Below are 25,530 nucleotides of genomic sequence, written 5' to 3'. Positions count from 1 at the left end.
AAAGAATATCAAAAAACCTTTTTTGCTATAAGTACTTCAGTGACACATCGAGAGGTTACACAAGCAAGGAACCATAATAGTGTTCAGAATGTCAAGAAACTCTCCCTGGTAAAAGTACTTTAGTCAGACACCTGAGAGTTCACAAGGCGAGAAGCCATACCGGTGTTCAGAATGTCAAAAACAATTTTCTTGAAGAGGTGATTAAGGGAGAAATAGGAGAGTTCACACAGGGTAGAAACCATGCTTATGTTCAGAATGTCCTAAATGTTTCTCCCGAAAAAGCAATATAGTAAAACGCAAGGTAGTTGAACACATCCCAGATCTCATGTGGTGAGAAGAACCGGCCACGACCCGCGTGTACTGGAGCGACTCATGACGTCACACCCATCTTTCTCATGATCACAGAGGACCTCACCAGCAGGGAGGTCAGGCGACACACAGGTGAGACCCCACACTGATAAACAAATGATATTGTTTCATCTCTGGTATTATACTAGTATTTCTGTAAAATAATATTACTATATATATTTTTTTTTTTTTGCTTTGTCGCTGTCTCCCGCGTTTGCGAGGTAGCGCAAGGAAACAGACGAAAGAAATGGCCCAACCCACCCCCATACACATGTATATACATACGTCCACACACGCAAATATACATACCTACACAGCTTTCCATGGTTTATCCCAGACGCTTCACATGCCCCGAATCAATCCACTGACAGCACGTCAACCCCGGTATACCACATCGCTCCAATTCACTCTATTCCTTGCCCTCCTTTCACCCTCCTGCATGTTCAGGCCCCGATCACACAAAATCTTTTTCACTCCATCTTTCCACCTCCAATTTGGTCTCCCTCTTCTCCTCGTTCCCTCCACCTCCGACACATATATCCTCTTGGTCAATCTTTCCTCACTCATTCTCTCCATGTGCCCAAACCATTTCAAAACACCCTCTTCTGCTCTCTCAACCACGCTCTTTTAATTTCCACACATCTCTCTTACCCTTACGTTACTTACTCGATCAAACCACCTCACACCACACATTGTCCTCAAACATCTCATTTCCAGCACATCCATCCTCCTGCGCGCAACTCTATCCATAGCCCACGCCTCGCAACCATACAACATTGTTGGAACCACTATTCCTTCAAACATACCCATTTTTGCTTTCCGAGATAATGTTCTCGACTTCCACACATTCTTCAAGGCTCCCAGAATTTTCGCCCCCTCCCCCACCCTATGATCCACTTCCGCTTCCATGGTTCCATCCGCTGCCAGATCCACTCCCAGATATCTAAAACACTTCACTTCCTCCAGTTTTTCTCCATTCAAACTCACCTCCCAATTGACTTGACCCTCAACCCTACTGTACCTAATAACCTTGCTCTTATTCACATTTACTCTTAACTTTCTTCTTCCACACACTTTACCAAACTCAGTCACCAGCTTCTGCAGTTTCTCACATGAATCAGCCACCAGCGCTGTATCATCAGCGAACAACAACTGACTCACTTCCCAAGCTCTCTCATCCCCAACAGACTTCATACTTGCCCCTCTTTCCAAAACTCTTGCATTCACCTCCCTAACAACCCCATCCATAAACAAATTAAACGACCATGGAGACATCACACACCCCTGCCGCAAACCTACATTCACTGAGAACCAATCACTTTCCTCTCTTCCTACACGTACACATGCCTTCCATCCTCGATAAAAACTTTTCACTGCTTCTAACAACTTGCCTCCCACACCATATATTCTTAATATCTTCCACAGAGCATCTCTATCAACTCTATCATATGCCTTCTCCAGATCCATAAATGCTACATACAAATCCATTTGCTTTTCTAAGTATTTCTCACATACATTCTTCAAAGCAAACACCTGATCCACACATCCTCTACCACTTCTGAAACCACACTGCTCTTCCCCAATCTCATGCTCTGTACATGCCTTCACCCTCTCAATCAATACCCTCCCATACAATTTGCCAGGAATACTCAACAAACATATACCTCTGTAATTTGAGCACTCACTCTTATCCCCTTTGCCTTTGTACAATGGCACTATGCACGCATTCCGCCAATCCTCAGGCACCTCACCGTGAGTCATACATACATTAAATAATCTTACCAACCAGTCAACAATACAGTCACCCCCTTTTTTAATAAATTCCACTGCAATACCATCCAAACCTGCTGCCTTGCCGGCTTTCATCTTCCACAAAGCTTTTACTACCTCTTCTCTGTTTACCAAATCATTTTCCCTAACCCTCTCACTTTGCACACCACCTCGACCAAAACACCCTATATCTGCTACTCTATCATCAAACACATTCAACAAATCTTCAAAATACTCACTCCATCTCCTTCTCACATCACCACTACTTGTTATCACCTCCCCATTTGCGCCCTTCACTGAAGTTCCCATTTGCTCCCTTGTCTTACGCACTTTATTTACCTCCTTCCAGAACATCTTTTTATTCTCCCTAAAATTTAAGGATACTCTCTCACCCCAACTCTCATTTGCCCTTTTTTTCACCTCTTGCACCTTTCTCTTGACCTCCTGTCTCTTTCTTTTATACGTCTCCCACTCAACTGCATTTTTTCCCTGCAAAAACCGTCCAAATGCCTCTCTCTTCTCTTTCACTAATACTCTCACTTCTTCATCCCACCACTCACTACCTTTTCTAATCAACCCACCTCCCACTCTTCTCATGCCACAAGCATCTTTTGCGCAATCCATGACTGATTCCCTAAATACATCCCATTCCTCCCCTACTCCCCTTACTTCCATTGTTCTCACCTTTTTCCATTCTGTACTCAGTCTCTCCTGGTACTTCCTCACACAAGTCTCCTTCCCAAGCTCACTTACTCTCACCACCCTCTTCACCCCAACATTCACTCTTTTTTTCTGAAAACCCATACAAATCTTCACCTTAGCCTCCACAAGATAATGATCAGACGTCCCTCCAGTTGCACCTCTCAGCACATTAACATCCAAAAGTCTCTCTTTCGCGCGCCTGTCAATTAACACGTAATCCAATAACGCTCTCTGGCCATCTCTCCTACTTACATACGTATAATTATGTATATCTCGCTTTTTAAACCAGGTATTCCCAATCACCAGTCCTTTTTCAGCACATAAATCTACAAGCTCTTCACCATTTCCATTTACAACACTGAACACCCCATGTATACCAATTATTCCCTCAACTGCCACATTACTCACCTTTGCATTCAAATCACCCATCACTATAACTCGGTCTTGTGCATCAAAACCACTAACACACTCATTCAGCTGCTCCCAAAACACTTGCCTCTCATGATCTTTCTTCTCATGCCCAGGTGCATATGCACCAATAATCACCCATCTCTCTCCATCAACTTTCAGTTTTACCCATATTAATCGAGAATTTACTTTCTTACATTCTATCACGTACTCCCACAACTCCTGTTTCAGGAGTACTGCTACTCCTTCCCTTGCTCTTGTCCTCTCACTAACCCCTGACTTTACTCCCAAGACATTCCCAAACCACTCTTCCCCTTCACCCTTGAGCTTCGTTTCACTCAGAGCCAAAACATCCAGGTTCCTTTCGTCAAACATACTACCTATCTCTCCTTTTTTCACATCTTGGTTACATCCACACACATTTAGGCACCCCAATCTGAGCCTTCGAGGAGTATGAGCGCTCCCCGCGTGACTCCTTCTTCTGTTTCCCATTTTAGAAAGTTAAAAAAATACAAGGAGGGGAGGATTTCTGGCCCCGCGCTCCCGTCCCCTCTAGTCGCTTTCTACGACACGCGAGGAATGCGTGGGAAGTATTCTTTCACCCCTATCCCCAGGGATAATATACATATATATATATACACATACACACACATACACACACACACGCACATACACACACACACACACACATACATATATATACATAGGAAAAATGTAAGAAACAATTTAGAAAACTGAAACTTCTAGCTTGAAATGAAAAGAAAAATTGAATGTCACATAATGGTTCAACCTCTGGCTATGGAAAAAGGAAATGTTTAATTCATTTACACAAAAGTCAATAGTAGTTTTCATCAATTTAACCACTATATATGGATGGGGTTGTTAGGGAGGTAAATGCAAGAGTTTTGGAAAGAGGGGCGAGTATGAAGTCTGTTGGGGATGAGAGAGCTTGGGAAGTGAGTCAGTTGTTGTTCGCTGATGATACAGCGCTGGTGGCTGATTCATGTGAGAAACTGCAGAAGCTGGTGACTGAGTTTGGTAAAGTGTGTGGAAGAAGAAAGTTAAAAGTAAATGTGAATAAGAGCAAGGTTATTAGGTACAGTAGGGTTGAGGGTCAAGTCAATTGGGAGGTGAGTTTGAATGGAGAAAAACTGGAGGAAGTGAAGTGTTTTAGATATCTGGGAGTGGATCTGGCAGCGGATGGAACCATGGAAGCGGAAGTGGATCATAGGGTGGGGGAGGGGGCGAAAATTCTGGGGGCCTTGAAGAATGTGTGGAAGTCGAGAACATTATCTCGGAAAGCAAAAATGGGTATGTTTGAAGGAATAGTGGTTCCAACAATGTTGTATGGTTGCGAGGCGTGGGCTATGGATAGAGTTGTGCGCAGGAGGATGGATGTGCTGGAAATGAGATGTTTGAGGACAATGTGTGGTGTGAGGTGGTTTGATCGAGTGAGTAACGTAAGGGTAAGAGAGATGTGTGGAAATAAAAAGAGCGTGGTTGAGAGAGCAGAAGAGGGTGTTTTGAAGTGGCTTGGGCACATGGAGAGGATGAGTGAGGAAACATTGACCAAGAGGATATATGTGTCGGAGGTGGAGGGAACGAGGAGAAGAGGGAGACCAAATTGGAGGTGGAAAGATGGAGTGAAAAAGATTTTGTGTGATCGGGGCCTGAACATGCAGGAGGGTGAAAGGAGGGCAAGGAATAGAGTGAATTGGAGCGATGTGGTATACCGGGGTTGACGTGCTGTCAGTGGATTGAATCAAGGCATGTGAAGCGTCTGGGGTAAGCCATGGAAAGCTGTGTAGGTATGTATATTTGCGTGTGTGGACGTATGTATATACATGTGTATGGGGGGTTGGGCCATTTCTTTCGTCTGTTTCCTTGCGCTACCTCGCAAACGCGGGAGACAGCGACAAAGTATAAAAAAAAAAAAAAAAAAAAAAAAATATATATATATATATATATATATATATATATATATATATATATATATATATATATATATATATATATATATATATATATATTATTTTATTTTTTTATTTATTATACTTTGTCGCTGTCTCCCGCGATTGCGAGGTAGCGCAAGGAAACAGACGAAAGAAATGGCCCAACCCCCCCCCATACACATGTATATACATACGTCCACACACGCAAATATACATACCTACCCAGCTTTCCATGGTTTACCCCAGACGCTTCACATGCCCTGCTTCAATCCACTGACAGCACGTCAACCCCGGTATACCACATCGCTCCAATTCACTCTATTCCTTGCCCTCCTTTCACCCTCCTGCATGCTCAGGCCCCGATCACACAAAATCTTTTTCACTCCATCTTTCCACCTCCAATTTGGTCTCCCTCTTCTTGTTCCCTCCACCTCCGACACATATATCCTCTTGGTCAATCTTTCCTCACTCATCCTCTCCATGTGCCCAAACCACTTCAAAACACCCTCTTCTGCTCTCTCAACCACGCTATTTTTATTTCCACACATCTCTCGTACCCTTACGTTACTCACTCGATCAAACCACCTCACACCACACATTGTCCTCAAACATCTCATTTCCAGCACATCCATCCTCCTGCGCACAACTCCATCCATAGCCCACGCCTCGCAACCATACAACATTGTTGGAACCACTATTCCTTCAAACATACCCATTTTTGCTTTCCGAGATAATGTTCTCGACTTCCACACATTCTTCAAGGCCCCCAGGATTTTCGCCCCCTCCCCCACCCTATGATCCACTTCCGCTTCCATGGTTCCATCCGCTGCCAGATCCACTCCCAGATATCTAAAACACTTCACTTCCTCCAGTTTTTCTCCATTCAAACTCACCTCCCAATTGACTTGACCCTCAACCCTACTGTACCTAATAACCTTGCTCTTATTCACATTTACTCTTAACTTTCTTCTTCCAAACACTTTTCCAAACTCAGTCACCAGCTTTTGCAGTTTCTCACATGAATCAGCCACCAGCGCTGTATCATCAGCGAACAACAACTGACTCACTTCCCAAGCTCTCTCATCCCCAACAGACTTCATACTTGCCCCACTTTCCAAAACTCTTGCATTTACCTCCCTAACAATCCCATCCATAAACAAATTAAACAACCATGGAGACATCACACACCCCTGCCGCAAACCTACATTCACTGAGAACCAATCACTTTCCTCTCTTCCTACACGTACACATGCCTTACATCCTCGATAAAAACTTTTCACTGCTTCTAACAACTTTCCTCCCACACCATATATTCTTAATACCTTCCACAGAGCATCTCTATCAACTCTATCATATGCCTTCTCCAGATCCATAAATGCTACATACAAATCCATTTGCTTTTCTAAGTATTTCTCACATACATTCTTCAAAGCAAACACCTGATCCACACATCCTCTACCACTTCTGAAACCACACTGCTCTTCCCCAATCTGATGCTCTGTACATGCCTTCACCCTCTCAATCAATACCCTCCCATATAATTTACCAGGAATACTCAACAAACTTATACCTCTGTAATTTGAGCACTCACTCTTATCCCCTTTGCCTTTGTACAATGGCACTATGCACGCATTCCGCCAATCCTCAGGCACCTCACCATGAGTCATACATATATTAAATAACCTTACCAACCAGTCAACATTACAGTCACCCCCTTTTTTAATAAATTCCACTGCAATACCATCCAAACCTGCTGCCTTGCCGGCTTTCATCTTCCGCAAAGCTTTCACTACCTCTTCTCTGTTTACCAAATCATTTTCCCTAACCCTCTCACTTTGCACACCACCTCGACCAAAACACCCTATATCTGCCACTCTATCATCAAACACATTCAACAGACCTTCAAAATACTCACTCCATCTCCTTCTCACATCACCACTACTTGTTATCACCTCCCCACTTGCGTCCTTCACCGAAGTTCCCATTTGCTCCCTTGTCTTACGCACTTTATTATATATATATATATATATACATATATATATATATATATATATATATATATATATATATATATATATATATATATATATATATATATATATATATATATATATATATATATATATATATATATATCTTTTCTTTCTTTTAAAGTATTGGCCATTTCCCGCGTTAGCGAGGTAGGCGAGAAACAGACGACTGGGCCTTTTTTGGAATATCCTCACCTGGCCCCCTCTGTTCCTTCTTTTGGAAAAAAAAAAAAAACGAGAGGGGAGGATTTCCAGCGCCCCGCTCCCTTCCCTTTTAGTCGCCTTCTACGACACGCAGGGAATACGTGGGAAGTATTCTTAATCCCCTATCCCCAGGGATAATATATATATATATATATATATATATATATATATATATATATATATATATATATATATATATATATATATATATATATATATATATATATATATATATATATATATATATATATATATATGTATATATATATATTTATTTATTTTATTTTATTTATTTTGCTTTGTCGCCGTCTCCCGCGTTTGCGAGGTAGCGCAAGGAAACAGACGTAAGAAATGGCCCAACCCACCCCCATACGCAATGTATATACATAAACGTCCACACACGCAAATATACATACCTATACATCTCAATGGACACATATATATACACACACAGACACATACATATATATACCCATGCACGCAATTCACACTGTCTGCCTTTATTCATTCCCATCGCCACCTCGCCACACATGGAATACCATCCCCCTCCCCCCTCATGTGTGCGAGGTAGCACTAGGAAAAGACAACAAAGGCCCCATTTGTTCACACTCAGTCTCTAGCTGTCATGCAATAATGCCCGAAATCACAGCTCCCTTTCCACATCCAGGCCCCACACAACTTTCCATGGTTTACCTCAGACGCTTCACATGCCCTGATTCAATCCACTGACAGCACGTCAACCCCGGTATACCACATCGATCCAATTTACTCTATTCCTTGCCCTCCTTTCACCCTCCTGCATGTTCAGGCCCCGATCACACAAAATCCTTTTCACTCCATCTTTCCACCTCCAATTTGGTCTCCCACTTCTCCTCGTTCCCTCCACCTCCGACACATATATCCTCTTGGTCAATCTTTCCTCACTCATTCTCTCCATGTGACCAAACCATTTCAAAACACCCTCTTCTGCTCTCTCAACCACGCTCTTTTTATTTCCACATATCTCTCTTACCCTTACATTACTTACTCGATCAAACCACCTCACACCACACATTGTCCTTAAACATCTCATTTCCAGCACATCCACCCTCCTGCGCACAACTCTATCCATAGCCCACGCTTCGCAACCATACAACATTGTTGGAACCACTATTCCTTCAAACACCCATTTTTGCTTTCCGAGATAATGTTCTCGACTTCCACACATTCTTCAAGGCTCCCAGGATTTTCACCCCCTCCCCCACCCAATGATTCACTTCCGCTTCCTTGGTTCCATCCGCTGCGAGATCCACTCCCAGATATCTAAAACACTTTACTTCCTCCAGTTTTTCTCCATTCAAACTTACCTCCCAATTGACTTGACCCTCAACCCTACTGTACCTAATAACCTTGCTCTTATTCACATTTACTCTTAACTTTCTTCTTTCACACACTTTACGAAACTCAGTCACCAGCTTCTGCAGTTTCTCTCATGAATCAGCCACCAGCGCTGTATCATCAGCGAACAACAACTGACTCACTTCCCAAGCTCCCTCATTCACAACAGACTTCATACTTGCCCCTCTTTCCAAAACTCTTGCATTCACCTCCCTAACAAACCCATCCATAAACAAATTAAACAACCATTGAGACATCACACACCCCTGCCGCAAACCTACATTCACTGAGAACCAGTCACTTTCCTCTCTTCCTACACGTACACGTGCTGTCGGTGGATTGAATCAGGGCATGTGAAGCGTCTGGGGTGAACCATGGAAAGCTGTGTAGGTATGTATATTTTGCGTGTGTGGACGTGTGTGTGTATACATTGTGTATGGGGGTGTTTTGGGCCATTTCTTTCGTCTGTTTCCTTGCGCTACCTCGCAAACGCGGGAGCAGCGGCAAAAAAAAAAAAAAAAGATGTTCTGGAAGGAGGTAAATAAAGTGCGTAAGACAAGAGAGCAAATGGGAACTTCAGTGAAGGGTGAAAATGGGGAGGTGATAACAAGTAGTGGTGATGTGAGAAGGAGATGGAGTGAGTATTTTGAAGGTTTGTTGAATGTGTTTGATGATAGAGTGGCAGATATAGGGTGTTTTGGTCGAGGTGGTGTGCAAAGTGAGAGGGTTAGGGAAAATGATTTGGTAAACAGAGAAGAGGTAGTGAAAGCTTTGCGGAAGATGAAAGCCGGCAAGGCAGCAGGTTTGGATGGTATTGCAGTGGAATTTATTAAAAAAGGGGGTGACTGTATTGTTGACTGGTTGGTAAGGTTATTTAATGTATGTATGACTCATGGTGAGGTGCCTGAGGATTGGCGGAATGCGTGCATAGTGCCATTGTACAAAGGCAAAGGGGATAAGAGTGAGTGCTCAAATTACAGAGGTATAAGTTTGTTGAGTATTCCTGGTAAATTATATGGGAGGGTATTGATTGAGAGGGTGAAGGCATGTACAGAGCATCAGATTGGGGAAGAGCAGTGTGGTTTCAGAAGTGGTAGAGGATGTGTGGATCAGGTGTTTGCTTTGAAGAATGTATGTGAGAAATACTTAGAAAAGCAAATGGATTTGTATGTAGCATTTATGGATCTGGAGAAGGCATATGATAGAGTTGATAGAGATGCTCTGTGGAAGGTATTAAGAATATATGGTGTGGGAGGCAAGTTGTTAGAAGCAGTGAAGAGTTTTTATCGAGGATATATATATATATATATATATATATATATATATATATATATATATATATATATATATATATATATATATATATATATATATATATATATATATATATATATATATATATATATATATATATATATATATATATATATATATATATAATATATATATATATATATATATATATATATATATATATATATATATATATATATATATATATATATATATATATATATATATATATATATATATATATATATATATATATATATATATATATATATATATATATATATGTATATATATATATATATATCCTCCTCGAAGGCTCAGAGTGGGGTGCCTAAATGTGTGTGGATGTAACCAAGATGTGAAAAAAGGAGAGATAGGTAGTATGTTTGAGGAAAGGAACCTGGATGTTTTGGCTCTGAGTGAAACGAAGCTCAAGGGTAAAGGGGAAGAGTGGTTTGGGAATGTCTGGGGAGTAAAGTCAGGGGTTAGTGAGAAGGGCAAGAGCAAGGGAAGGAGTAGCAATACTCCTGAAACAGGAGTTGTGGGAGTATGTGATAGAATGTAAGAAAGTAAATTCTCGATTAATATGGGTAAAACTGAAAGTTGATGGAGAGAGGTGGCTGATTATTGGTGCATATGCACCTGTGCATGAGAAGAAAGATCATGAGATGCAAGTGTTTTGGGAGCAGCTGAATGAGTGTGTTAGTGGTTTTGATGCACGAGACCGGGTTATAGTGATGGGTGATTTGAATGCAAAGGTGAGTAATGTGGCAGTTGAGGGAATAATTGGTATACATGGGGTGTTCAGTGTTGTAAATGGAAATGGTGAAGAGCTTGTAGATTTATGTGCTGAAAAAGGACTGATGATTGGGAATACCTGGTTTAAAAAGCGAGATATACATAAGTATACTTATGTAAGTAGGAGAGATGGCTAGAGAGCGTTATTGGATTACGTGTTAATTGACAGGCGCGCGAAAGAGAGACTTTTGGATGTTAATGTGCTGAGAGGTGCAACTGGAGGGATGTCTGATCATTATCTTGTGGAGGCTAAGGTGAAGATTTGTATGGGTTTTCAGAAAAGAAGAGTGAATGTTGGGGTGAAGAGGGTGGTGAGAGTGAGTGAGCTTGGGAAGGAGACTTGTGTGAGGAAGTACCAGGAGAGACTGAGTACAGAATGGAAAAAGGTGAGAACAATGGAAGTAAGGGGAGTGGGGGAGGAATGGGATGTATTTAGGGAATCAGTGATGGATTGCGCAAAAGATGCTTGTGGCATGAGAAGAGTGGGAGGTGGGTTGATTAGAAAGGGTAGTGAGTGGTGGGATGAAGAAGTAAGAGTATTAGTGAAAGAGAAGAGAGAGGCATTTGGACGATTTTTGCAGGGAAAAAATGCAATTGAGTGGGAGATGTATAAAAGAAAGAGACAGGAGGTCAAGAGAAAGGTGCAAGAGGTGAAAAAAAGGGCAAATGAGAGTTGGGGTGAGAGAGTATCATTAAATTTTAGGGAGAATAAAAAGATGTTCTGGAAGGAGGTAAATAAAGTGCGTAAGACAAGGGAGCAAATGGGAACTTCAGTGAAGGGCGCAAATGGGGAGGTGATAACAAGTAGTGGTGATGTGAGAAGGAGATGGAGTGAGTATTTTGAAGGTTTGTTGAATGTGTTTGATGATAGAGTGGCAGATATAGGGTGTTTTGGTCGAGGTGGTGTGCAAAGTGAGAGGGTTAGGGAAAATGATTTGGTAAACAGAGAAGAGGTAGTGAAAGCTTTGCGGAAGATGAAAGCCGGCAAGGCAGCAGGTTTGGATGGTATTGCAGTGGAATTTATTAAAAAAGGGGGTGACTGTATTGTTGACTGGTTGGTAAGGTTATTTAATGTATGTATGACTCATGGTGAGGTGCCTGAGGATTGGCGGAATGCGTGCATAGTGCCATTGTACAAAGGCAAAGGGGATAAGAGTGAGTGCTCAAATTACAGAGGTATAAGTTTGTTGAGTATTCCTGGTAAATTATATGGGAGGGTATTGATTGAGAGGGTGAAGGCATGTACAGAGCATCAGATTGGGGAAGAGCAGTGTGGTTTCAGAAGTGGTAGAGGATGTGTGGATCAGGTGTTTGCTTTGAAGAATGTATGTGAGAAATACTTAGAAAAGCAAATGGATTTGTATGTAGCATTTATGGATCTGGAGAAGGCATATGATAGAGTTGATAGAGATGCTCTGTGGAAGGTATTAAGAATATATGGTGTGGGAGGAAAGTTGTTAGAAGCAGTGAAAAGTTTTTATCGAGGATGTAAGGCATGTGTACGTGTAGGAAGAGAGGAAAGTGATTGGTTCTCAGTGAATGTAGGTTTGCGGCAGGGGTGTGTGATGTCTCCATGGTTGTTTAATTTGTTTATGGATGGGGTTGTTAGGGAGGTAAATGCAAGAGTTTTGGAAAGAGGGGCAAGTATGAAGTCTGTTGGGGATGAGAGAGCTTGGGAAGTGAGTCAGTTGTTGTTCGCTGATGATACAGCGCTGGTGGCTGATTCATGTGAGAAACTGCAGAAGCTGGTGACTGAGTTTGGTAAAGTGTGTGGAAGAAGAAAGTTAAGAGTAAATGTGAATAAGAGCAAGGTTATTAGGTACAGTAGGGTTGAGGGTCAAGTCAATTGGGAGGTGAGTTTGAATGGAGAAAAACTGGAGGAAGTGAAGTGTTTTAGATATCTGGGAGTGGATCTGGCAGCGGATGGAACCATGGAAGCGGAAGTGGATCATAGGGTGGGGGAGGGGGCGAAAATTCTGGGGGCCTTGAAGAATGTGTGGAAGTCGAGAACATTATCTCGGAAAGCAAAAATGGGTATGTTTGAAGGAATAGTGGTTCCAACAATGTTGTATGGTTGCGAGGCGTGGGCTATGGATAGAGTTGTGCGCAGGAGGATGGATGTGCTGGAAATGAGATGTTTGAGGACAATGTGTGGTGTGAGGTGGTTTGATCGAGTGAGTAACGTAAGGGTAAGAGAGATGTGTGGAAATAAAAAGAGCGTGGTTGAGAGAGCAGAAGAGGGTGTTTTGAAGTGGTTTGGGCACATGGAGAGAATGAGTGAGGAAAGATTGACCAAGAGGATATATGTGTCGGAGGTGGAGGGAACGAGGAGAAGAGGGAGACCAAATTGGAGGTGGAAAGATGGAGTGAAAAAGATTTTGTGTGATCGGGGCCTGAACATGCAGGAGGGTGAAAGGAGGGCAAGGAATAGAGTGAATTGGAGCGATGTGGTATACCGGGGTTGACGTGCTGTCAGTGGATTGAATTAGGGCATGTGAAGCGTCTGTTGTAAACCATGGAAAGCTGTGTAGGTATGTATATTTGCGTGTGTGGACGTATGTATATACATGTGTATGGGGGTGGGTTGGGCCATTTCTTTCGTCTGTTTCCTTGCGCTACCTCGCAAACGCGGGAGACAGCGACAAAAAAAAAAAAAAAAAAAAGATATATATATATATATATATATATATATATATATATATATATATATATATATATATATATATATATATATTAGAATGTTTGGATGAAAAAAATTCTTCATTTTTTAATGTTTGTACCAGTTTATAAATATGTTTGTTCTATGTCAGGGATTGATTTTTAATATTAATGCCTATACGAGAAAACTGTCTAGAAAAATACAAAGGTATTATCAGGGATACATAGTCCAACTGTATTATAGAGTATATTACAAAACTACATACCATAAGAACATGAGAAGTAAGGACACTGCAAGAGGCGTATTGGCCCGAGCTAGGCAGGTCCTGAGTCTGTCCACACTGCCTGTAACCATAAACACATCCAACCTTCGTTTAAAGCTAACTAAAGAACTAACTTCAACTACTGTACTTGACAGCTTGTTCCATAAATCTACTACCCTATTCTCGAACCAATATCTACCCACATCCGACCTGAATCTATCTAAATCCATTATTTTTGGTCTTACCCAGTGGCGTCATTCTAAGAACTTTATTCATGTTACCTCTATGTATGGTCTTCACCTATTCAAAAACTTCATTCACATCCCCTCGAGACCTTCTCCTCTTAAATGACTGCAAATTCAGCCTTTTTTACTTTTCTTCATAAGTGAGGTTTGTAATTCCAGGAATCATTTATGTTATTCACATTTGTGCTCTCTCTCTCTCTCTCTCTCTCTCTCTCTCTCTCTCTCTCTCTCTCTCTCTCTCTCTCTCTCTCTCTCTCTCTCTCTCTCTCTCTCTCTCTCTCTCTCTCTCTCTCTCTCTCTCTCTCTCTAATGATCATTATTAACTGCATAGTATGGAGCCCAAAACTAAACCTCATGATTCAAATGTGAGTCTCACCAATTCAAGATAATGTTGTAATAATACTCTAGGAGTTTCATTGCTAACAGTCCCATTAATGAACCCAAACATACTATTAGCCTTATTACACACTTTAATACATTGTTGCCGCGGCTTAAGATCCTCGCTCACTCCACCTGATTAACATGTAATGGCAGACCTGAAAATACACACACACACACACACACACACACACACACACACACACACACACATACAAACACACACACACACGTACAAATTCTCTCTACTTCTCTCTTTTCATTTCTCGTATCTTTTATTTCTTGCATTATACACAATAACTACTCCTATATTTGTGCTCTTTACTCGTATATTTCAATAAGGTAAATTAAAGCTTAAGTCCATGTGATTTGTTCGTAAATTGTATGAGATCTTTTTCCCCTCTGTGTCTGTTGGACTCGAGGAAAGTAAAACCATTCCTCATTATTGACAATAGTGTTTTAGGGTTAAGTAAGCAATGGTTTCATCAATATAGACTTTGGTAAAGAGAAATTGATATTAAATCTAAGAAGTTCATGATCAGGCAAATAAATGATCCTCGCCCTCTTAGCAAAATCTAATATATCATTTACATTATATGGCCAGATTCTTTTTCCTTTAACGTAGCTGAGATGCCGCTACCCTCAAAAACTTTCATGGAATTAATAAGACTTTGTTGACAATAACGTTTTCCAAGTTGCTGAGGGTGATTCTTATTGAAAGAAATTCGGTTTAACCATGATAAATTCCCTCACTCCCATTCTCAGTAACTTATTCATGGAATACTATGAGATGAGATCCAAACTTCTGTTAGTAACAGTCCAAAAATATGGTTAAGGTACGTTAACGATGTGTGGTCCTTATGGCCATCTTACCAAGATCATGATGTTTTCTTTAATGAATTACAATTCATCCCACCATCAAGTTTAAGACTAAATGGAAACACAAAGGCAAATCACCCTTCCTTGATGTGGTGATAATTAGGTATGTTGATTAGTTATTCTTTAAGATGTACAGGAAGCCTACCAGTGCTGAGAGTTATATTCATTATTTTTCAGGATGTGGGAAAACAGGATCCCAGCTGCAGGTGTGGTGTGCAGGACCGTCTGGTGTGTGAGGGACACACTACCTATGTGTGAGTTGTGATGTGTGAAGGAACGCCATGCCCAAGCAGAGATACGGAACTCAGTCTCCTCCTCCCGGTACAAGCTTGCAGTGTGTGGGACATAGTACTACCTGCCACCTCTGGTATGTGAGGAACAGAGTACCTCAGTGCCAGTGCAATACTGCTGAGTGTGAGATGAAATGGCTTAGTGTCAGATGTGGTGTGTGATGAGACAGCGCCCCAGTGTGGGTGTAGGTGTGGTGTTACACCGTCCTAGTGCCTTGTGGTGTGTCTGGTAACACAGTACCCCAGTGTCAGTGTAGGTGTGCTGTTACACCGTCCTAGTGCCTTGTGGGTGTCTGGTAACACAGTACCCCAGTGTGGGTGTAGGTGTGGTGTTACACCATCCTAGTGCCTTTTGGGTGTCTGGTAACACAGTACCCCAGTGTGGGTGTAGGTGTGGTGTTACACCATCCTAGTGCCTTGTGGGTGTCTGGTAACACAGTACCCCAGTGTGGGTGTAGGTGTGGTGGTACAGCGCTCAAGTGCCAATACTACCTTCCTTCACCACCTACGTACACTACTCACTGCCGACCTACAAGACCTTCCTTCACTACGGTGAGGTGTCTGGTGACATCAGTGTTAGTGTAGGTGTGGTATGGTGGTACAGGACCCTCAGGTGTGGTGTGTGGTGAGACACTACCACAGATTTAGTGTATGTGTGGTGCCACAGGACCCTTGTGCCAGGTGCAGTGTCTAGTGACACAGTACCACAGTGCTAAGCCTGTTGTGTAGTGACACAATCGCCAAGCTTCTCTGCAGGTCTGGTCTGCAGAGACACGTTGCCAGTCTTGATGTTTGAGTACAAACTATCTCAACATTAAGTCTGGTTTATGGGAAATTGTACCATCCATGATGAGTGCGGAATACAGCAGTCCAGTGCCTGGTCTAGTGTGTGGGAGGTACACTGCCTCACTCCCAGGTCTGGTCTAGTGTGTGGGAGGTACACTGCCTCACTCCCAGGTCTGGTCTAGTGTGTGGGAGGTACACTGCCTCACTCCCAGGTCTGGTCTAGTGTGTGGGAGGTACACTGCCTCACTCCCAGGTCTGGTCTAGTGTGTGGGAGGTACACTGCCTCACTCCCAGGTCTGGTCTAGTGTGTGGGAGGTACACTGCCTCACTCCCACGTCTGGTCTAGTGTGTGGGAGGTACACTGCCTCACTCCCAGGTCTGGTCTAGTGTGTGGGAGGTACACTGCCTCACTCCCAGGTCTGGTCTAGTGTGTGGGAGGTACACTGCCTCACTCCCACGTCTGGTCTAGTGTGTGGGAGGTACACTGCCTCACTCCCACGTCTGGTCTAGTGTGTGGGAGGTACACTGCCTCACTCCCACGTCTGGTCTAGTGTGTGGGAGGTACACTGCCTCACTCCCACGTCTGGTCTAGTGTGTGGGAGGTACACTGCCTCACTCCCACGTCTGGTCTAGTGTGTGGGAGGTACACTGCCTCACTCCCAGGTCTGGTCTAGTGTGTGGGAGGTACACTGCCTCACTCCCAGGTCTGGTCTAGTGTGTGGGAGGTACACTGCCTCACTCCCACGTCTGGTCTAGTGTGTGGGAGGTACACTGCCTCACTCCCAGGTCTGGTCTAGTGTGTGGGAGGTACACTGCCTCACTCCCAGGTCTGGTCTAGTGTGTGGGAGGTACACTGCCTCACTCCCAGGTCTGGTCTAGTGTGTGGGAGGTACACTGCCTCACTCCAGGTCTGGTCTAGTGTGTGGGAGGTACACTGCCTCACTCCCAGGTCTGGTCTAGTGTGTGGGAGGTACACTGCCTCACTCCCACGTCTGGTCTAGTGTGTGGGAGGTACACTGCCTCACTCCCACGTCTGGTCTAGTGTGTGGGAGGTACACTGCCTCACTCCCACGTCTGGTCTAGTGTGTGGCGAGGTACACTGCCTCACTCCCACGGTCTGGTCTAGTGTGTGGGAGGTACACTGCCTCACTCCCAGGTCTGGTCTAGTGTGTGGGAGGTACACTGCCTCACTCCCAGGTCTGGTCTAGTGTGTGGGAGGTACACTGCCTCACTCCCAGGTCTGGTCTAGTGTGTGGGAGGTACACTGCCTCACTCCCACGTCTGGTCTAGTGTGTGGGAGGTACACTGCCTCACTCCCAGGTCTGGTCTAGTGTGTGGGAGGTACACTGCCTCACTCCCAGGTCTGGTCTATAGTAACACAAGTGTCACCCTCTTGCTCACATATGATCATCTCTGGTCTGCGTCTTATGTAACTTTATGTCCACAACCTTTTGATCAAATATATACATTACGGCCTCAGTAGACTGTACCATAGATTACTTGATTTGTAAAAATTCTCACTATAGAAATATCAATATTTTTTTTAAAAAGTATTGATTTACCGTGTTTATTGTATTAGTGATATGTTATCAAAGAAATAAATTACCTTTTAATCAATCTTTTCTTTTTTTTTTTACTTGCCTGATCAGTAGTGTATGTCATTTCACTTGCATCTCCATATGAAAGCAACAACAGGACACATGTTATTTTCATTGAAAATTAACTCTACATGGTGGTAAGTACAGACGTACAGTACAGTACATGTAGAGCCTCAACATTAAGCCAGGAGAGCTTAGCTGCAAGCAAATGTGATGAAACTCCTGAAGGAAAGTGACTTTTCCCTAAAATAATCTCACTGTAACAGGTAAGTTGTCTGTTTATTGCCATGTGTAGAAAACCTTAATACTTATGTGTGGTGGTAACGAGTGGCAACAGTTTGCAGTTTGTCGTCGCTGCACCTAATACTAATATTGAAGTGTGCATTGTTTTACTGTCATTGGTTCATGACATAAAGTATTGTTAATGTTTGGAGGCTACGTAACTAAATGTCAGAGTCTGAGAAAGTATCTGTAGAAGATATTATGTGATCGCAATTTCTGAATCTTGGTTTGATATAAAATAGATAGACTTCTTTGCCCAATACGCAATTCCAGGGTATAATTCTTAATAAAAACATGGTAAATAATGTAGGCAGTAATGTTTGGTCTTTGTTAAAGATCATTTTAATCTTGTGATGAATAAAATGTACCCGATGGGAATGTCGATTTCATTTTGCATAGATTAAAGATGAGCTTCGTAAGAAAATAACAGTAGCACAAACACCAGAGAAAGGCGACGGATTTTATGATCAGTTTGCAGAAATTTGTGATGAACAAGATTCTGTCGTAAATGACTTAAGTACAAGGTTGGGGCGAATGTCTCTTTCCACCAGCTTCGGGTGGGGATCCACGTAGATTTGCTTGATATTTCCATAATCTAATTAGTTGAGAAACCTGCTCGTGACGTTGATAATGTTGAAGATTGAGGTAAGTTTGTTACAATTTGATAAATGTTATTTCTTTTATGAAAAGAAAGATTATTGTCTGGATATCCATAGAAAAATCATCTCAGTGATTGTATGGGTGAAGTGTACATACATGTATAGGTGGAGGCCAGTATAGAGCGCACAGTGGGTGAAATACATCAACATAGTGACGGGGGAAGGCTCAGCCACCCCAAGGGTACACTTCCTTCAGAGGCGGGTCTAGGATATATTAATTACAGTATACTAAGCAATACTGATAGTAACATAGATAACAACGTTTGTGTAACACAAAGCAGGTATAACACAACATACAGTATACTGATAGTAACATAGATAACAACGTTTGTGTAACACAAAGCAGGTATAACACAACATACAGTATACTGATAGTAACATAGATAACAACGTTTGTGTAACACAAAGCAGGTATAACACAACATACAGTATACTGATAGTAACATAGATAACAACGTTTGTGTAACACAAAGCAGGTATAACACAACATACAGTATACTGATAGTAACATAGATAACAACGTTTGTGTAACACAAAGCAGGTATAACACAACATACAGTATACTGATAGTAACATAGATAACAACGTTTGTGTAACACAAAGCAGGTATAACACAACATACAGTATACTGATAGTAACATAGATAACAACGTTTGTGTAACACAAAGCAGGTATAACACAACATACAGTATACTGATAGTAACATAGATAACAACGTTTGTGTAACACAAAGCAGGTATAACACAACATACAGTATACTGATAGTAACATAGATAACAACGTTTGTGTAACACAAAGCAGGTATAACACAACATACAGTATACTGATAGTAACATAGATAACAACGTTTGTGTAACACAAAGCAGGTATAACACAACATACAGTATACTGATAGTAACATAGATAACAACGTTTGTGTAACACAAAGCAGGTATAACACAACATACAGTATACTGATAGTAACATAGATAACAACGTTTGTGTAACACAAAGCAGGTATAACACAACATACAGTATACTGATAGTAACATAGATAACAACGTTTGTGTAACACAAAGCAGGTATAACACAACATACAGTATACTGATAGTAACATAGGTAACAACGTTTGTGTAACACAAAGCAGGTTGTTCATCACCTCAGCTGTTCATTATGTGTTGTTCATCATCTCAGCTATCCTTTACGTGTTGTTCATCATTTCAGCTGTTCATTACGTGTTGTTTATCATGTCAGCTGTTCATTACGTGTTCTTCATTATATTAGCTGTTCATTACGTGTTGTTCATCCTTTCCGCTGTTCACTACATGTTCTTCATCATCTCAGCAGTTCCTTACATGTTGTTCATCATATCAGCTGTTCATTGCGTGTTGTTCATCATTTCAGCTGTTCATTACGTGTTGTTTATCATCTCAGCTGTTCATTACGTGTTGCTCATCATCTCAGCTGTTCATTACATGTTGTTCATAATCTCAGCTGTTCATTACGTGTTATTCATCATCTCAGCTGTCATTACGTGTTGTTCATCATCTCAGCTGCTCATTACGTTTTCGTCATCATCTCAGCTGTTCATTACGTGTTGTTCATCAATTTAGCTGTTCATTACGTGTTGTTCATCCTTTCAGCTGTTCATTACATTGTTCATCATCTCAGCTGTTCATCACGTGTTGTTCATCGTCTCGGCTGTTCATTACGTGTTGTTCATCATCACAGTTGTTCATTACGTGTTGTTCATCACCTCAGCTGTTCGTTACGTGTTGTTCATCATCTCAGCTGTTCATTACGTGTTGTTCATCATCTCAGCTGTTCATTACGTGTTGTTCATCATCTCAGCTGTTCATTACGTGTTGTTCATCATCTCAGCTGTTCATTACGTGTTGTTCATCATCTCAGCTGTTCATTACGTGTTGTTCATCATCTCAGCTGTTCATTACGTGTTGTTCATCATCTCAGCTGTTCATTACGTGTTGTTCATCATCTCAGCTGTTCATTACGTGTTGTTCATCATCTCTGCTGTTCATTACGTGTTGTTCATCATCTCAGCTGTTCATTACGTGTTGTTCATCATCTCAGCTGTTCATTACGTGTTGTTCATCATCTCAGCTGTTCATTACGTGTTGTTCATCATCTCTGCTGTTCATTACGTGTTGTTCATCATCTCAGCTGCTCATTACGTGTTGTTCATCGTCTCAGCTGTTCATTACGTGTTGTTCATCATCTCGGCTGTTCATTACGTGTTGTTCGTCATTTCAGCCGTTCATTACGTGTTCATCCTTTCAGCTGTTCATTACATGTTGTTCATCATCTCAGCTGTTCATTACGTGTTGTTCATCATCTCAGCTGTTTATTACGTGTTGCTCATCATCTCAGCTGCTCATTACGTGTTGTTCATCATCTCAGCTGTTCATTATGTGTTGTTCATCATCTCACCTGTTCATTACGTGTTACTCATCATCTCACCTGTTCATTACTGTTGTTCATCATCTCAGCTGTTCATTACGTGTTGTTCATCATCTCAGCTGTTCATTACGTGTTGTTCATATCTCAGCTGTTATTACGTGCTGTTCATCATCTCAGCTGTTTATTACATGTTGTTCATCATATCAGCTGTTCATTACGTGTTGTTCTTCATCTCAGCTGCTCATTGCGTGTTGTTCATCATCTCAGCTGTTCATTACGTGTTGTTCATCGTCTCAGTTGTTCTTTACGTGTTGTTCATCATCCCAGCTGTTCATTACGTGTTGTTCATCATCTGGGCTGCTGATGACGTGTTGTTCATCATCTCGGCTGTTCATTACGTGTTGTGGTGGCTCCGTTTTCTAAAAGTATTTTTGTAAAGGAAAGAAAAAAGTGAGACAGGAAATGTGGCACATTTTAAGACATTGAAGCGACACTCGTCACCTGTACGGATAAAATGCATTAGACCTTTCCTGTAATTTGACAGCTAGTCTGTAGCCTGGTACAAGAGGAATTTCTAGATAACCAGTTTATTTATTAGCATTAATTCTGTTGAATCTGTTTCACCAGAAGATATTCATTCCTTTAGTTGTTGCCAGACACATAACATTTGAGAGGATTATAAGACACAGTAACAGAGGGAGGCAGGGAGGGACTGCCCTCCGTGGGACGGGAGGCAGGACCTGGAGGACTGGTGAGGTGTATGACCCTGTGATGTAGGAGGATCATGAGATACACAGTACCCAAACTACCTACACCATTAACTACACCCAAGCACACATCACCGCCAGGCATACCATATCCATATCACCTATACCGTATTAGTACCAGAAACATTGCAGTGAAAATAGAACACCTTGACCACCTAATCAACGCCACCTGAAGTACATCAACCTACGCCAAGCACATCAACACTACCCACATCACATCAGCAACACTTATTAACTCCAGCCAAGGTAAAGAACTTGTAGCCCTTACCACATCAACACCATATCCAAACCATCAACATCACAATAAGATCACCCAGGCTGAATGAAAATACACCCGCATATCAACACAACCTGCAGCTGCACATCAACATTACTCACAATGAGTATATGCCACCTTCACTGCATTAACATCACCTACACCACATCAACATTACTCACAATGAGTATATGCCACCTTCACTGCATTAACATCACCTACACCACATCAACATTACTCACAATGAGTATATGCCACCTTCACTGCATTAACATCACCTACACCACATCAACATTACTCACAATGAGTATATGCCACCTTCACTGCATTAACATCACCTACACCACATCAACATTACTCACAATGAGTATATGCCACCTTCACTGCATTAACATCACCTACACCACATCAACAATACACACATCATATCAACAGCGTCCATGTCACATCAACATTACCTAAGCTAGATAACCGTTCCATCCACACATCATCCACAACACCCACACAACATTAACACCAACCACACATGTTCACAACAATAATTTTATATCAAAAGTTGGAAGAAAGAAATTATAACTCATGATTGGATGGGTCGGAGGTTGTTGTCAAGAAAGGTGGGAAATGCTTTGTGACTAAAAGTTCCGACGATGAACCGTGAATGTCTCTCCTAACCTTCGTATATTGTGAGTGTTGCTTTCTACCGTGCAAAGTAAGGAACACAGAACTGCCGGAGGTCATCCTGACATCATGTGGCATACCGAGAAAATGGATGATGATTGTGTGGGCAGTATGCTACCAGGGCCAGCCAATAGTGTTAGTGAACATGTCTCATGAAAATACTTTTAGATCTACACATTTATGTGTGTGTTGGCTTCTGAATGAGAACGTAGTACACATACTCAAACATAAGGACACACACACACACACACACACACACACACACACACACACACACACACACACACACACACACACACACCGTCACATGCTGCACTTGTAACGTTTTGTAGTTGAAAGAAAGAAATATGCTGAAGGAAGGAAGGATAAAGTTAAAGAAAGAACAGGAAAAGGGAAGTGAATATAACAGAAGGGGACACAGTAAACAGCCTTACAAGTGACAAAGGATGAACAAAAGACCAAAGCAATGAAGGCAGGCAGGGAGAGGAAGGAGATATGATGGTACAGATAAGATGTGGAATACAGAGGAAGACGAGACAGGATGAAGATCAGAGAAAGATAGGGGTAGTGAGGACAGGAGCATGAGGGAAAACCAATAGGATATGGGTAAGGGAAAAAAGTAAGTGAAGGGATATACAGTAAAAAGGAGTAAGGAAAATTATAACAGGATATGGCAAATAAGGGATGAGGAGAAGGTAAAGAAGATTAATGATATATCAAAGATGTGTGATCAACGAGACCTTTTTCTGGTGTAAAGCACTAATATGGCGGCCGACTTAAACACTTGACTTATGTTAGATAATAATACGTGTTTGTAAACATTTCCAAGTCCGGCCATCATACAACCTTTACAAGGGACACTGTACACACTACCAGCCACATCCATAATTATGGCTATCTTGGATAAGGTTAGTTTTCACCGTATTGTTAAGTGTGAAAGCCATCTGGACATCAAATTTTCTGAGGGATGGAACAATTTCATGACCATTTTCATGGAGGAGGAAAAGAAGCGTTTCATGTCACCTGTTTTCTCTGTTGTGTGTTTTTGGAGAGAGAGAGAGAGAGAGAGAGAGAGAGAGAGAGAGAGAGAGAGAGAGAGAGAGAGAGAGAGAGAGAGAGAGAGAGAGAGAGAGAGAGAGAGAGAGAGAGAGAGAACATGATTTCATTATGTTTCTGGTGTGTTTTCTCTCGTACGTATGTTCACATGACCTTGATGGGTATACAGTTGTGCATACATAGTTTTTTGTTCATTATATATTCAGTTGTATATCTAGAAGCAATTATAGTTCAAAAAACATGTAAACTGACAGTAGTTTAACATCACATAACTATCGTTGAGGAGATTTAAAAGAAAATTATTTCTGATCTATGATCTTAATCTTTCATACTCATGGAAACTCGTATGAAACATGTGGATTTACCTAGAATTTCTTCCTATTACGAGTCATATATGAGCCTTAGCGAGTTGCTATGAGGGAAATTGGCAGTGTGTCAGGCAGGAGCAGCAGCAGTGAGAGCAGCTGTATCCAGAGGACGACCTTGCCAGCGCCTGCTCACGGTGCCACATGTGTTGTCCTGGTGTGTACTTACACTCACTTCACCAGACGACATTCCGAGTTTTATTGACTTTAAAATGAATACGTTGACTGACTTGCTTACTAAATGTACAAATCTTTCCGGACTAAACTTTTTATGAATGGATTAATCTGAATATGGAAGAGGAGAACAGATATTACGTGTGCTTAGTATGATTGTGCGCACAGTCTATCTATCTATATGTCATCATTTACACGTTAGCAGTTGTATATAATATGTTGCATCTATTGATACTCTTCCCAGGACGCCTTTCTAGAAAGAGCCCCGTGTCCAGGAGCTCCTGCAGTTCCTAGGTTGTGTTACTTCCAGTTGAAGGGATTTGGTGACTCATTCGCGGTGTAACCTCGAGCAGACGAAGTCCAGCAACAGCTGCACAATATGTCTGCTAACCTAACCCCGAGCAGACGAAGTCCAGCAACAGCTGCACAATATGTCTGCTAACCTAACCCCGAGCAGACGAAGTCCAGCAACAGCTGCACAATATGTCTGCTAACAGATGACTAGTAAGGAAAACTCGAAAACAATAGCTCTCTGTAAGACTGTATGGTTTGGTAAGTTGTTTAATGAGGAAGTCTATAGTGCATGAAAGATGGACATATGATTACATTGATTATCTTACAGTTTGTGAATTTATCCATGAACCCATTCTAAAATTCCTAAATTTTCCAGCTCATTTTGATATATCTTATGATGGTAAAGAAAACTTTGAATGACTCATGTGAGCAAATAACTCAAGCTCGCATTGAATTATACAGATTATGCGTTAAAAAGTATCATCAGTACTTGAGTTTGTTAACTAACGTATCTGGTTTGTGTGTGTGTTGTGTAAGACAATCACTAATCTACTTTCTTTATCTTCTGTTGTCGTCACAATGATTAAATACATTCAGCCAATACCATCTCGTTGGTATATCAT

The 25,530-nt window shown here is 41.7% G+C and overlaps 1 long non-coding RNA gene across 2 annotated transcripts; it reads left to right on the top strand.

The window, feature by feature from the left end:
* Positions 1-17,999, top strand: LOC139765354 (uncharacterized). 2 transcript variants are annotated; one of them, XR_011716642.1, is made up of 4 exons: positions 1-441; positions 15,483-15,784; positions 15,920-16,511; positions 17,743-17,999. It is a non-coding gene; the product is annotated as an uncharacterized lncRNA (long non-coding RNA). The 2 variants fall into 2 exon arrangements; XR_011716641.1 differs by having other exon boundaries at positions 15,853-16,511.
* Positions 18,000-25,530: the final 7,531 nt, after the last annotated feature.

Source organism: Panulirus ornatus, chromosome 54, assembly GCF_036320965.1.
Source record: "Panulirus ornatus isolate Po-2019 chromosome 54, ASM3632096v1, whole genome shotgun sequence".
NCBI classification, from domain to species: domain Eukaryota; kingdom Metazoa; phylum Arthropoda; class Malacostraca; order Decapoda; family Palinuridae; genus Panulirus; species Panulirus ornatus.
This window is presented reverse-complemented; position numbering and strand designations above follow the sequence as displayed.